The following is a 12,434-nucleotide window of genomic DNA, read 5'->3' on the forward strand; positions in this document are numbered from 1 at the left end:
TCAATTTTACTAGCTTATTATGTAGTCCAGTTTCCTCCAGTTTACATAATCTGTCCTGAGTATTAGAAACTCCATTAATTTAACTATTTTTAGTGATATATCCAGCCTTTACAGTCATTTCAGATTCTCTTTAAATTGTTTTAAAATAGCCGGGAGTGGTGGCGCACGCCTTTAATCCCAGCACTTGGGAGGCAGAGGCAGGCGGATTTCTGAGTTCGAGGCCAGCCTGGNCTACAGAGTGAAACCCTGTCTCAAAAAACNAAAAAAAAAAAAAAAAAAAAAAAAAAAATTGTTTTAAAATTATATATGGATAGGAGCGTGTGTGCATGTGGATGCCAGTGCCTGTGGAGGCCCGAGCATCAGGTCCCCTGGAGCTGTGGTCATTCTCTGAGTCATGTGCTGTGGGTTCTGGGAACCAAAATCAAGGCCTCTGGAAGGCCTATGCTCTTAGCCGCCGGGCCACCTCTCTAGTCCGTTATTTCAGATTCTAACATGATCTGTTTCTAAATCCTTTGTTTCACTGTATGCCCATGAAAACTTCAGATCTTTCAGACTGTTTGATAGCAGGGCCAGGCATTCACTATGCAAGGTGTAGAAATATATACTTTTGAACTTTATGTTCAAGAGCATGAAACCTCTACATTCCTACGAAAAGTAATTCATTCTTTATAATTTCTAATAAACATATTCATAATGATACTAACCATTGCTCTTGTGCTTTCTATTTTAGCACAAGGGTTTTTCAACTAATGAACTCATTTGTTGTTAAACTTTTATTTTTCCTCATTTGTTTAATGAACTTCCTCCTGAAGACAGGGTGTGTGTGTGTGTGTGTGTGTGTGTGTGTGTGTGTGTGTGCCACGCACACGTATATGGGTAAGAACTAACACGGGTTCCGATGTGTATACTTCAACTCCACACATAGTCTAATCACTTTGCTTTTTGAATCTTTCCAAGTCTTGCCATATTCTTTACATATGAAGATACTAACTATTGAAGAAGATGGCTTCCTGCAATAAAAGTAGGAAAAGAAGACCCTGGTAGCCAGGCAGTGGTGGCGCATGCCTTTAATCCCAGCACTTGAAAGGCAGGGGCAGGCGGATTTCTGAGTTCGAGGCCAGCCTGGTCTACAGAACAAGTTCCAGGACAGCCAGGGCTACACAGAGAAACCCAGTCTTGAAAAACCAAAAAAAAAAAAAGAAGAACCCCTGGTATGGTGATGTACTCCTGTAACCCCAGCAAGTAGGAGGCAGAGGCAGGTGGGTCTCTGTTACGAGTTCAAGATCAAGTCAGGCAGTGGTGGCGCACGCCTTTAATCCCAGCACTTGGGAGGCAGAGGCAGGCGGATTTCTGAGTTCAAGGCCAGCCTGATCTACAGAGTGAGTTCCTAGACAGCCAGGGCTACACAGAAACCCTGTCTTAAACAACAACAACAACAAAACCCAAAAACCAAAACAACAACAACAACAACAAAAAAACCAAACAAAAAAACAAAAACGAGTTCAAGATCAGCCTGGTCTGTATAGTGAGTTCCAGGCCAGCCAAGGGATACATAGTAAGTCAGATATAATGGCTACGTTTCTGTAAAGTAGCTCTTGGGAGTTAGAGGACTGATGCCTAGGAGCTCAAGGCAACCTCAAGTACATAGCAGGTTGGAGCCCAGTCTGGTTTCTATGAAATTTTGCCTCCACAAATAATTTTTAGAAGGAAGTGAATTCTTTGCATTTGTCTGTCCGACTTTAAAATACTTATATCTACGCTACCTACCCTTTCCTACCCAAAGACTAAGATTTATTGATAGCTGCTGACCATCTGTGTGCCCTGTGTACTTGTGGGTACTGTGAGTGGTACAGCAGTAAGACCTTGCCCTTTAGGGGTCAAAGGCTAATAGAAACAGATCTGCACACCAATGTTCACACAAACGCTGTCAGTCGCTTGTTACCAGTGATACTGCTTTTGGCCCTGGAGAAAACCCATTTGGGAGGACTCTGACCTGCTTCCTAAAGAGCAGGTCGCGGGGACAAGTTACTTCAGGTTATGAGAGCACCCTCTGCACTCAGGGCAAATGAGCCGAGGTGCTGGAGCTAAGGGTAATAGTAAGGTGATTGCTAATCACAATCTAAGGAGAAGTTCATCTGAATTTCATGTTAAGCTAGTAATGAAACATCAGCTTGGCCACAAAGTTTCCTAATCTGCTTTGTCCTAAAGGTGATGGTGATGTCTATCATCCTGAGCATATCTGTCACAGGCACTGTGATCGTCATTGCTTTGACACTGTTGTCATCTTCTGTCTGGAGCGGAAGCTCCTCAAGGACAGGGCTCTGTGTCTTTAACAAGTCCCCAGTTGTACATGTTGGCACACATCTGGAGTCCGTCAGACGTAGTATTATCAGAACCCAGGAGTTCAAGACCAACTTGGGTTCTATACTGAGATCCTGATAACACACACATACACACATACAAAACCCTGTACTCTGCATTTGTACTGATTTTGTCTTGTATTTGGATTGTATAAGAAAATAAAAATGTTCATTTAAAACAAAATCCGATTGCTCTGCAGCCTTATGTAACTACTCTTAAAGTGACAATTCCAAGGAACAGGTTAAGGATTTTCTACTCACAGATTGTATTGTGTCACCCAAAAAAGACAAGTTGAAGTCAACATTTAGTACCTGTGAGTGTGGCTTTATTTGGAAGCAGGATTGTAGATATAGTCAATAAGATAACAATGTTGTGGGCCCACATAGCACAAAGAACAGGAAGACTTCCAGAGAAACAAGTTTTTAGACAGATCACAAGTTTCAGTGGGCACAGTGGTACATGTATAATTCCAGAAATAGGGAAGCTAAGGCAGGAAGGTCATGAGTTTGAGGCCAGCCTGAGCTGCACAGTGAGTTGGAGGTTGTCTAACGTGATCTGATTGGCCGTTCATGTTTGACATTAAGAGCTGTAATTCAGGCACTTGGGAGACAGGCATAAGAGGACTGTCAAAAGTCAAACATGATGAGCTATACAGAGAAACCATATCTCAAAAAGCATAGAGCTCAGAGGTAGAGATAGGAATGTCTGTGAGTTCAGGGCTTGATCTACATATGGAATTCCAGGCCAGCCAGGGTAACCCTGTCTCAATTTTTTTGTTGTTTTTGTTTTTTGAGACAGGGTTTCTCTGTGTAGCCCTGACTGTCCTGGAACTCACTCTGTAGACCAGGCTGGCCTTGAATTTTTTTTTTAAAGAAAGAGAACTGGGGGCTAGAGAGGTAGCTCAGAGGTTAAGAGCACTGACTGCTCTTCCAGAGGTCCTGAGTTCAATTCCCAGCACCCACATGGTGGCTCACAGCCATCTGTAATGGGATCCGATACACCCTTCTGGTGTGTCTGAAGAGAGCTACTGTGTACTCACATACATAAAATAAATCTTTCTTTTAAAAGAGAAGGAAGGAAGGAAGGTAGGTAGGTAGGTAGAGAGAATTGAGCTATCAGTAAAAACAGGAATCCTAAGCAGAAAGCTAGCATTTGAAACGACCCCACCAAGGATATGTGTCAGGGATCTGGGCTTTTGCTGTTTCTTTTAAAACTCTGGTCAGAAATAGTGCCTCCTTTTTAAGTTGAATACTATACATAGCAGCCCCAACAAGGCTATGTAAGAGTTTCTTCCACATGCTCTGAGCCACTGCATCTTAGTTTAGGACAGTTCACCAGAGGAGGGCCTAGCATCCCTCTAACACAGTTCACCAGAGGAGGGCCTAGCATCACTAACAGTTCACCAGAGGAGGGCCTAGCATCACTAACACAGTTCACCAGAGGAGGGCCTAGCATCACTCTAACGCAGTTCACAGCGGTGGGGTGTGCAAATTTAGCAAGAGGGAAAGTGAACTCACCCGTGGAGCACTCCCAAGGTGGGAAGTAAGAGAAAGAACTCAAGTGGGTGGCCAATCACCAGAGAGGCTTCATCCAGCAACTGGAGCAGATGCACCAATGGCCAAACACTAAGTGGAGCTCCAGGAACCCCACAGAGAAGGGGAGGAAGCACTATAGGAGCCAGAGGGCTCAAGGACACCAAGAGAGAGAACAGGGCCCACAGAATCAACTAAGCACAGCTCATGGAGGCTCAAAGGAGTGTGTGTGTGTGTGTGTGTGTGTGTGTGTGTGTGACTCTCCCACCTGCTCTTGGGACCCATTTCTTCCTACTGGGTTGCCTTGTCAGCCTTAAAGCGAGTGTTTGTGCATACACTTCTTGTACCTTGTTTTGATACCCCTGGGAAACCTCTTTTCTGAAGGGAGATGGGTTGGGGGATCTTTGGTACGGGGATAGGGGTGAGAGAGTGATGGAAGAAGTGGAGGGACGTGATGCCCAGGTGGGTGGGAGGAGTGGACAAAGAGGAAACTAAGGTTGAGATGGAATATATGAGAGACGTTTTAAAGGGGGATGGTATCAGGAGAGTATCAGTGTGGTAGAATGCCACAGACCACCCCAGTCAGGTATGGGGGTCCCTGGAATGAGGGTCCTTGAAGCTAGGTGGGTAAGGTGACAAACAGAAACAAACACAGGCAGTTTGAATCTGAGCGTATTCTGCAGCTCTCAAGAAGGGGATTTTATACATTAAAAAACCAAACATTACATCTCTTAGAACTATATCCAGTGAAACAATCACAGATACCAACAACAGTCATTTGGCACAGTAAAGCTCAAAAATCATCCAAGCATTACAACTCTGAAACTATGTGTTCAGTGAATCAAACTGAACAGGTAACATCATTATAAATCAAAATATAACAATTCTAAAAGAAAATATTCACTGGGGCCTGTCGTCCAAGGCTAGTGGCATATTCTCAGGAGTAGGTTAATAAATCTTTAACAGTCAGTGCTCTTAACCGCTGAACTCTTTCCAGCCCCATGGTCAATTATTATTTAACATCTAGTGCCTGGTTTTTTTTTATAATCTTCAATGTATAAATTTAAACTATTTTAATTCTTTCTAATTAAGGCTTTCTTTACCATATACCAAAATCCACCTCTGATGACACATATGTAGCCATATGAAATTTTATTGTTGGGAAAGTTTTTATCATAATAGTTTTGTAAATGATTTATAAAGTAAAGCGTTGGTTTCCCTGGGGATAAGGTCATGTTAGTGGCCCCATCTCTAAGGATGGTTTCTTACCCATTATTCTCACTTAAGATCTTGGCCTAGGACACCAGGAACATGTAAATAAGAAAAGGAATAGGAGAAAACAAAACAGATAGATTGCCATGAGAACTACGGCTCAATATTTTTTCTCCGGCAAAGAGTTCCACAACTGGTTCCAGGACGCCTCCCCCCTTTGAGGTCAATCGCCTCAGTCTGTGGAACTTGTCACACAGATCCTACTGGAGGTGGTGTGGCAGTGGAAGTCAGAGAAGAGGTGGATCCACAACAAAGTGATGACATCTGTAATACACTTCTGATAGGCCAATGGTCCAGGCATGGCAATTAACTACTAGGTTTTGTAAAATGAAGATGGCCTTTTTGCTGACAAGTACGGGAACATGAAAAGGACATAAAGGTCTGACAGGAATGGTCCAGAAAACACAAAATGTAGACCCAGCCCCCGGAAAGTGGTGAGAGATCTAAGCCCCACAGAATTAACGGACTGATGAATGCTTTTGGCTAAATTGTTTTTGCCCCTTTCTCAAAGAGCCCCAAACACCAAATACCCCTCTTGCCAAAAGGCCATTTTATCAGCTATAGCTTTGTTCTTCCTTTCATCTGCTCATCATAGAAATAAGATGGTTCAACCGCACAGACCCCACCCCTTCCAGGCTGGCTTCCATCTCACAGCAGGCTACCCTTCTGCCTCTCAGCCTCTCTCGTGCTAGGACTACGGGGTGTGCCACCACACCCCGCTTAAGAGACCAGAGAAGCAGGCGTGCACCTCTGTAAGTTCCAGGCGGGCCTGGTCTACGTAGAGCTCCAGGACTACGTAGGCACGTCTCTGAGAGAGGAAGGGTGGGGTGGGGTGGGGTGGGGATGTTTTCCGTCCGCTTTGGGATTAAACAGCAGAATCTTGGCTCGCTGAAGGGAAGGACTATCAGTCAGGAAATCCGATCGGTTTAGTGAAGGAGGGGAGGCCGGCCTGGAGGAAGGAGCCGGACCCTGAGGGACCTGGCCGCCCAGGAGCCTCTGGCGACGGTCGGTGGGCCGGGTCGCCCGGTTCTCAGAAGCCAAAGCAGAAGGGAGAGAGGTACTTCAGCTTCTTCCCTCACACGTCCGTCAGTTCCAGGCGAGTGAGTCTCAGAGGGCAGCGCTGAAGGCTCCACGTCCCGAGAACTCGGGTGCTCCCTCTCCCGCACCCCCAAAGAAGCCCTGCAGCGACCGGAGGGAGGCGAAAGTGAGCCGAGGAACCTCTGCAAATAAGGAAGTTAGTCCTTTCCATGGCTTCCCTCACCTACGTCTGTTTTGACATCCGATCTCTTTGGGGTTTGAAAAAACAGCCAGAATCAGCGATCACAGTTTTATTAGGAGAAACACAACAAAACAAAACAAAACAAAACAATTGCCCGCTACCAGCAACTGTGGACGCTAGCACTCCAAAAGCAGTCTTAAGAGAGCAGTAAAGTCCTGTTCCTGGTTTAAACCAGAGCCCTGGGCGTAGGCCTGAGTTTTGGAGTGCGCAAGCGCAGTTTGAGAACCGTGTTTCCTGAAAAGATGATTAACATTGAAAGCGTTTAAATTATCTCAGTTTAGGTTAATCCGTCTTAGTTGTGATAGAACTTGCAAATCTTTGAAAGTAAATTTGAGTTTTTGAATGCGTAAAGTACAAAAGAATGTACCGCCCAACGTGGGGCTCGAACCCACGACCCTGGGATTAAGAGTCCCATGCTCTACCGACTGAGCTAGCCGGGCAGATGTGAGTTGGCTCCGATTTTATCCCCTTTGAGAGGGTTCATCTGCAGTTGTGTCTCGGATTTTTGTTTTCGGGGTTTTTTTGTTTCGTTTTTTTCTTTTACTATTTTCTGTTTCTGAAAAGAAAGTATAACCGGTAAACTGATAAAAAGTTGAAAGTATATTCTCTGAATTTGAAGGTAAGAATGCAAATTCTTACAGAAAATAATTAATAAAATAAAGGGGGGGGAGAGGCCCCCAAACAACAAACAAAACAAAAAAAGGAAGACAGAGTTGTTAAATACTAAGATTAAGTGAGAATACGTTCTTAATTCTCATGACAAGTCAAGACGATGGAATAGTAGCCTATGAATCCATATATATTTCGAGCTACAGGTGAATTTATCAAGATAAGGGATTTTGCACATTTCTGTGATGCATGTGTCTGTGGGGATGGCTATTAACCCTATTTTTTCGGAATTGCAAGTTAAAGCCTATTTGAAAAACAAAAACGGGTAAACCTAAATTAAGGAATAACCAAATAGGTTGTTTTTTTTTTTTTTAAGATATCATAAACCTGAGATTGACAATTTCTATAACTCTATCCATAAAACATACAAACATATAGGACAAGTTTCCTAGGATGGTTTTAAAGTATAAAATGTGTCTTGAAAGGTTTAGATTCTTTCCAAAGACGTAGTTTATGTATGTGGGGTATTTTGTCTGCATTTACGTCTGCGTACCAGGAGAGGCCATCGGAACGGAACGGAACGCAAGAATCTACAGTTACTGATGGCTTTGAGACGCCATGTCCATATGAGAAATTGGGTTTAATTGCTGAGTTATCTGTCCAAACCAATAGTTTAGGCTCAGTGAAGTAATCCTAGGATCGGGTGTAGTGGAGAATGCCATTGAAAAACCAGCATTTTGGAGGATCTCTGAGTTCAAGGCCAGCCTAGTTTTACAGTTCCACCACAGCTAAGTCTACACAGAAAAACCCCAAGTGAACTGAGGACCTAAGGATTTAAAAACGTTAAGCTTCGAGTGCTGTAAACACTAACCTTTTCTGCCTCCACAATTCAAACTGTTCTAATTGTTTTTTAGAACTTGGGAGATAGAACATGGAGGTACTCTTTATCTTTTGCAAATTTATTTATAGGTGGCGTGAGGTAGCTCAGACCTGTAATTCTAACACTCAGGAAGCAGAGGCAGGAGAATTGCTAGCTCTTTTCTCAAAACAAACAATGAGCTAAATATCTAAAGCAGCAGGACGTGGTGGCACTGACGTGGGCTTTGGTCCCTGTTCTGTTGAGGAAGAGACAGGCAGATCTCTGAGAGTTCAAAGCCAGCTGGGTCTACATAAGAAATTTCAGGCCAGCCAGGGTTGCACACTGAGATCCTGTTTCAAAAGCAAGATTATAGAAATAACTAATGATACTTGGATGTATATAAAATATAACAGTACCTATTTTGATAAAGTTATTGAGAATTATAAAACTATCATTTAAGTGATTTGTTAAAATCATATTGTCAGCCGGGCGTGGTGGCGCACGCCTTTAATCCCAGCACTCGGGAGGCAGAGGCAGGCGAATTTCTGAGTTCGAGGCAAGCCTGGTCCACAGAGTGAGGACAGCCAGGGCTACACAGAGAAACCCTGTCTCGAAAAACCAAAAAAAATAAAAATAAAAAAAATCATATTGTCTACTGTTTACAAAGCTCTGTTAGTTGCTGGGCCTTGACAGTTCATCACCCTACAATAAAGAAGTGTAAATCCTTACCCATTTCACAAGTACTACTTCTAGAAGTCAATTGAAATAACTTTAAAAACAAACAAACCCATTTAAGTCTTGTAAGGAATCAAACAAATGTGCAAAGGACCTCAGCTTTCAGCTCAGAGCCTTCCTCTAAGCAGTAATCCAACTGCCAAGGAGGCTAGTCAGCAGAACAAGGTCCCACACTGTGCGTGACTGATGCAGCCGATGTGCAAGGCACTCAAGTGCTCTGTACTGCACACAAGCAGTAAATTATGTAGACATTTAGCCAGATACTTAACATTTGTAGAACTTACTTATAGTTCATCTTCAAGGTGAGCCAAGGTGAGCCCTCCTGTAAAGATGGCCTTTAGTCAAAGGTGTTCTAAATCAGAATCCCCCAGGGAAGAATTACAGCTACAATGCTTTATTGCTATTGATTTGGGGGTTTCTCATCTTCATTGTTGTTGTTGTTGTTGTTTGAGACAGGGTTCTCCTGTGTAACACCCCTGGCTGTCCTGGAACTTGATTTGTAGTCAAGGATGGATGGGCTTGAACTCACAGAGATCCGCCTCCAGAGTACTGGGATTAAAAGGTGTGTGCCACTACTGGCCGGTCTCATTTGTTTTTGTGTTTGTTTTTTAAGACAAAATTGTGTTATTTAGGCTAGCCTGAAATTCAAGAGATCTTCCTTCCTCGGCCTCCCACATCTGAGATTGCAGGCCCATGCTAAAACACTAAAATAGTACTGGAATGCTTTAATCAGAACTAGGGAAGTGTTTTCTCCAAGTAAATTCAAATTTTTTACTTAACCATTCATTCAAGAATAAAGTCTAATCACTATTCACGATGTTTTCTCAGCAGGAAGAACAACAGAATTTCTGCTCTCCCCTTCCCTTCTGCATTAAGCTACAGATCTGAAATCCATTCACACATGTCTTTGCTACTACTCTAGTCCAAATCATTCTTCATTCCTAATCATCTACAAAGATACAATAGCGCTGGGCAGTGGTGGCACACGCCTTTGATCCCAGCACTCGGGAGGCAGAGGCAGGTGGATTTCTGAGTTCGAGGCCAGCCTGGTCTAAAGAGTGAGTTCCAGGACAGCCAACAGCCAGGGCTATGCGGAGAAACCCTGTCTCGAAAACAACAACAACAAAAAGATACAATAGCATTCCATTCCAGTTATGCCTGTTTTACTCTTCCATTTCTCTATCAGGGAGAAACAGATGATTTAAAAAGTTCAACCAAACCATGTCAATTACCTGCTTAAGAAAGGTCTGATAAGATGATCTAATCGGCCATCAGTGGGAATAGAGGCTCCTTGGTCTTCCAAACTCTATATGACCTAGCACAAGGCAAGGCCTGGGCCAAGTAGTGGGAGTGGGTGGGTAGGGGAACAGAGGTGGGGGGAGGGGTATGGGAAACTTTCGGGATAGCATTTGAAATGTAAATAAAGAAAATAATAATAAAAAAGGAAAAAAAAAAAAAAAAGAAAGGTCTGATAGCTCCACAGTAGGAAACTAATAAGGTGAATGAAATGATTGACTGTCTACATTTAGCAACTATGGGCATAAGGACATATTCAAATAGCAATCATCAGACACGAAAATTAATGAGTAAAAAGGTAAAGAATAGCAAGATGTTTACCTACTCTCAACTTATCATTACATATTTCCCAGTTACAATTATAAAGGAAAAGGCAGAAACAATAGAGAAACTTTAGAGAAATTAAAATGATCATCACCAGTAATAGAACAGATTGTCCACACCATATACCTCCTGCTACAACACTCTGACATGAATGCAAACTAATGGTGTAGCAGTGTTCCTGCTGGAAGTGAAGCACTCGACATGAAGTCAGAAAAACCTAAACTAATGAATATCCAGTTTGTTTGTTTGTTTTGGTTTTGTTTTGTTTTTTGAGACAGGGTTTCTCTGTGTAGCCCTGGCTGTCCTGGAACTTGTTCTGTAAACCAGGCTGTCCCAGAACTCAAGAGATGACCTGCCTCTGCCTCAGGGTGCTGAAATAAAAGGTGTGTGCCAGTACAGCACAGCTGTATTTTTTTAAGATTTACTTTTATTACTTTTAATGTGTGTGTGTGTGTGTGTGTGTGTGTGTGTGTGTGTGTGCGCGCGCGCGCACCTAATCTTCATGGAACAAAAGGGGCAGGTGGCTATGAGCTGCCTAATCTGGGTGCTGTGGATCAAACTCAGGTCCTCCAGAGGAGCTGTCCATGCTTTTACTGGCCGGGGCATCTGTCTATCTCAGCATCAACATCTCCTAGGAACACGAAGATTCTAAGTGCTGAGGTTGGTGGCAAGGCTGGAGGGTTAAGAGCAAAGAAACTCACAGCCACTTGTAACTCCAGCTCCGGGAGATCCAAAGTCACCCTCTGGTCTCTGCGGTCACCTCCTCTCACGTGCACACTCCCTCCCCTCAAACATGTAAAAATAATAAAAATACTACTAAGCAACCCTTTTTCCACACTCGAAGGAAGGCTGAAACACAATTGAATGAAATGTGTACTGTTGGCCTTTCTTTCTTTCTTTCTTTCTTTCTTTCTTTCTTTCTTTCTTTCTTTCTTTCTTTCTTTCTTTTATGATGATGATGATGATGATGATGATGAAAGATATTACCTAGGCTTAGAGTGATGGATCAGGGCTGTAATTCCATCTTTTGGTGGTGGAGGCTGAAAGATTAGGAGTTCAATGCCATCTTTGACCAGCCTAAGATACTTGAAACTGCTCCAACAAAACAACAAACCAAAATAAAGTTGATTGACAGTGGGTTTTTAAAAAATGTGTTTTTGTCGATGATGTTTACTTTGTTTTGTTTTCAGACAGGGCTCTTATATTCCAAGCTGGCCTTGAACTGAAGATCCTCCCGTCCCAGCCTTCTGCATCACCCTGCTGGAAAATATTTTCTAGCTATATAAAATAAAAGTCTCCAGATATTCTTTTTAAATAAAAATGTTTCTACCATTTTATTTACAATTGGGATTTTAAATCCACCCATGGTCAGGTTACATGCCTACACCTTTGATTTATTCTGTTGCCCTCCCCGCACTTAATTCCTAAGACCTTAACCTGATAGTTGCTAGAATGAGCAGAGCAACTGGAGTCCCCCAAGACACCTTAGCCTTTCCCACCGCCAAGTCTCATAGCCTTCCGGAATGAAGATATTCTAAAGAAGCTCTTGTGCTCCTCTCTTCGATAAGACTCCAAGAAACTGGAACTTCTCCAGGAATTACATGCTGGCTGGAGGAAGGTTGAAGCCTGCCTGGTTCCAGCCAGAGGGACAGCTTTCTCTCTCACATAGATTTCACAGTTCATACATCTTGTCACACCACCTTGCAGGAGAGGCTAAAGTTGAAACCATGATGGAAAGGTATCACACCTTGCCCGAGACTGCTTAGTTGTGCACAGCAGTTGAACCAGACGTCATGTTAGGACTCTGGTGATGAACTTGGTTGGGGGATGGGGGGGTCAACTGGCTCTTTTTGTTCCTTTTCTTTCCTAAGGTGGGTTTTTCTTTCCCCGACTTTTAAGAATTCTTGTCTCTGTGGGCTACAGAGGACAGGTGCCCAAGCCTGTCCTCCTTAGGACTATTAGGAACCAGACTCTGACCTTAGCACTTCCAATACCAGTTTCAGTTGACACAGTACCAACTTCTCCAAGGAATGGCCTCTATGGTTTCTGCGCACGCGCGCTCACTGCTTTTTTTTTTTTTTTTTTTTTTTCTACAGTCTTCTTCCCAGCCCGCGGAACAAGCCGCAAGAGGAAAGGCTATTGGTGGAGAGCGCAGCCAATGGGCGAG

General features: G+C 43.3%; 1 non-coding gene across 1 annotated transcript; it reads right to left on the reverse strand.

The window, feature by feature from the left end:
- Positions 1-6,811: 6,811 nt before the first annotated feature.
- Trnak-cuu lies at positions 6,812-6,884 on the reverse strand. The gene has a single exon. It is a non-coding gene; the product is annotated as a tRNA-Lys (tRNA).
- Positions 6,885-12,434: the final 5,550 nt, after the last annotated feature.

This window comes from Mus pahari, chromosome 7, assembly GCF_900095145.1.
Source record: "Mus pahari chromosome 7, PAHARI_EIJ_v1.1, whole genome shotgun sequence".
Taxonomy (NCBI): Eukaryota; Metazoa; Chordata; class Mammalia; order Rodentia; family Muridae; genus Mus; species Mus pahari.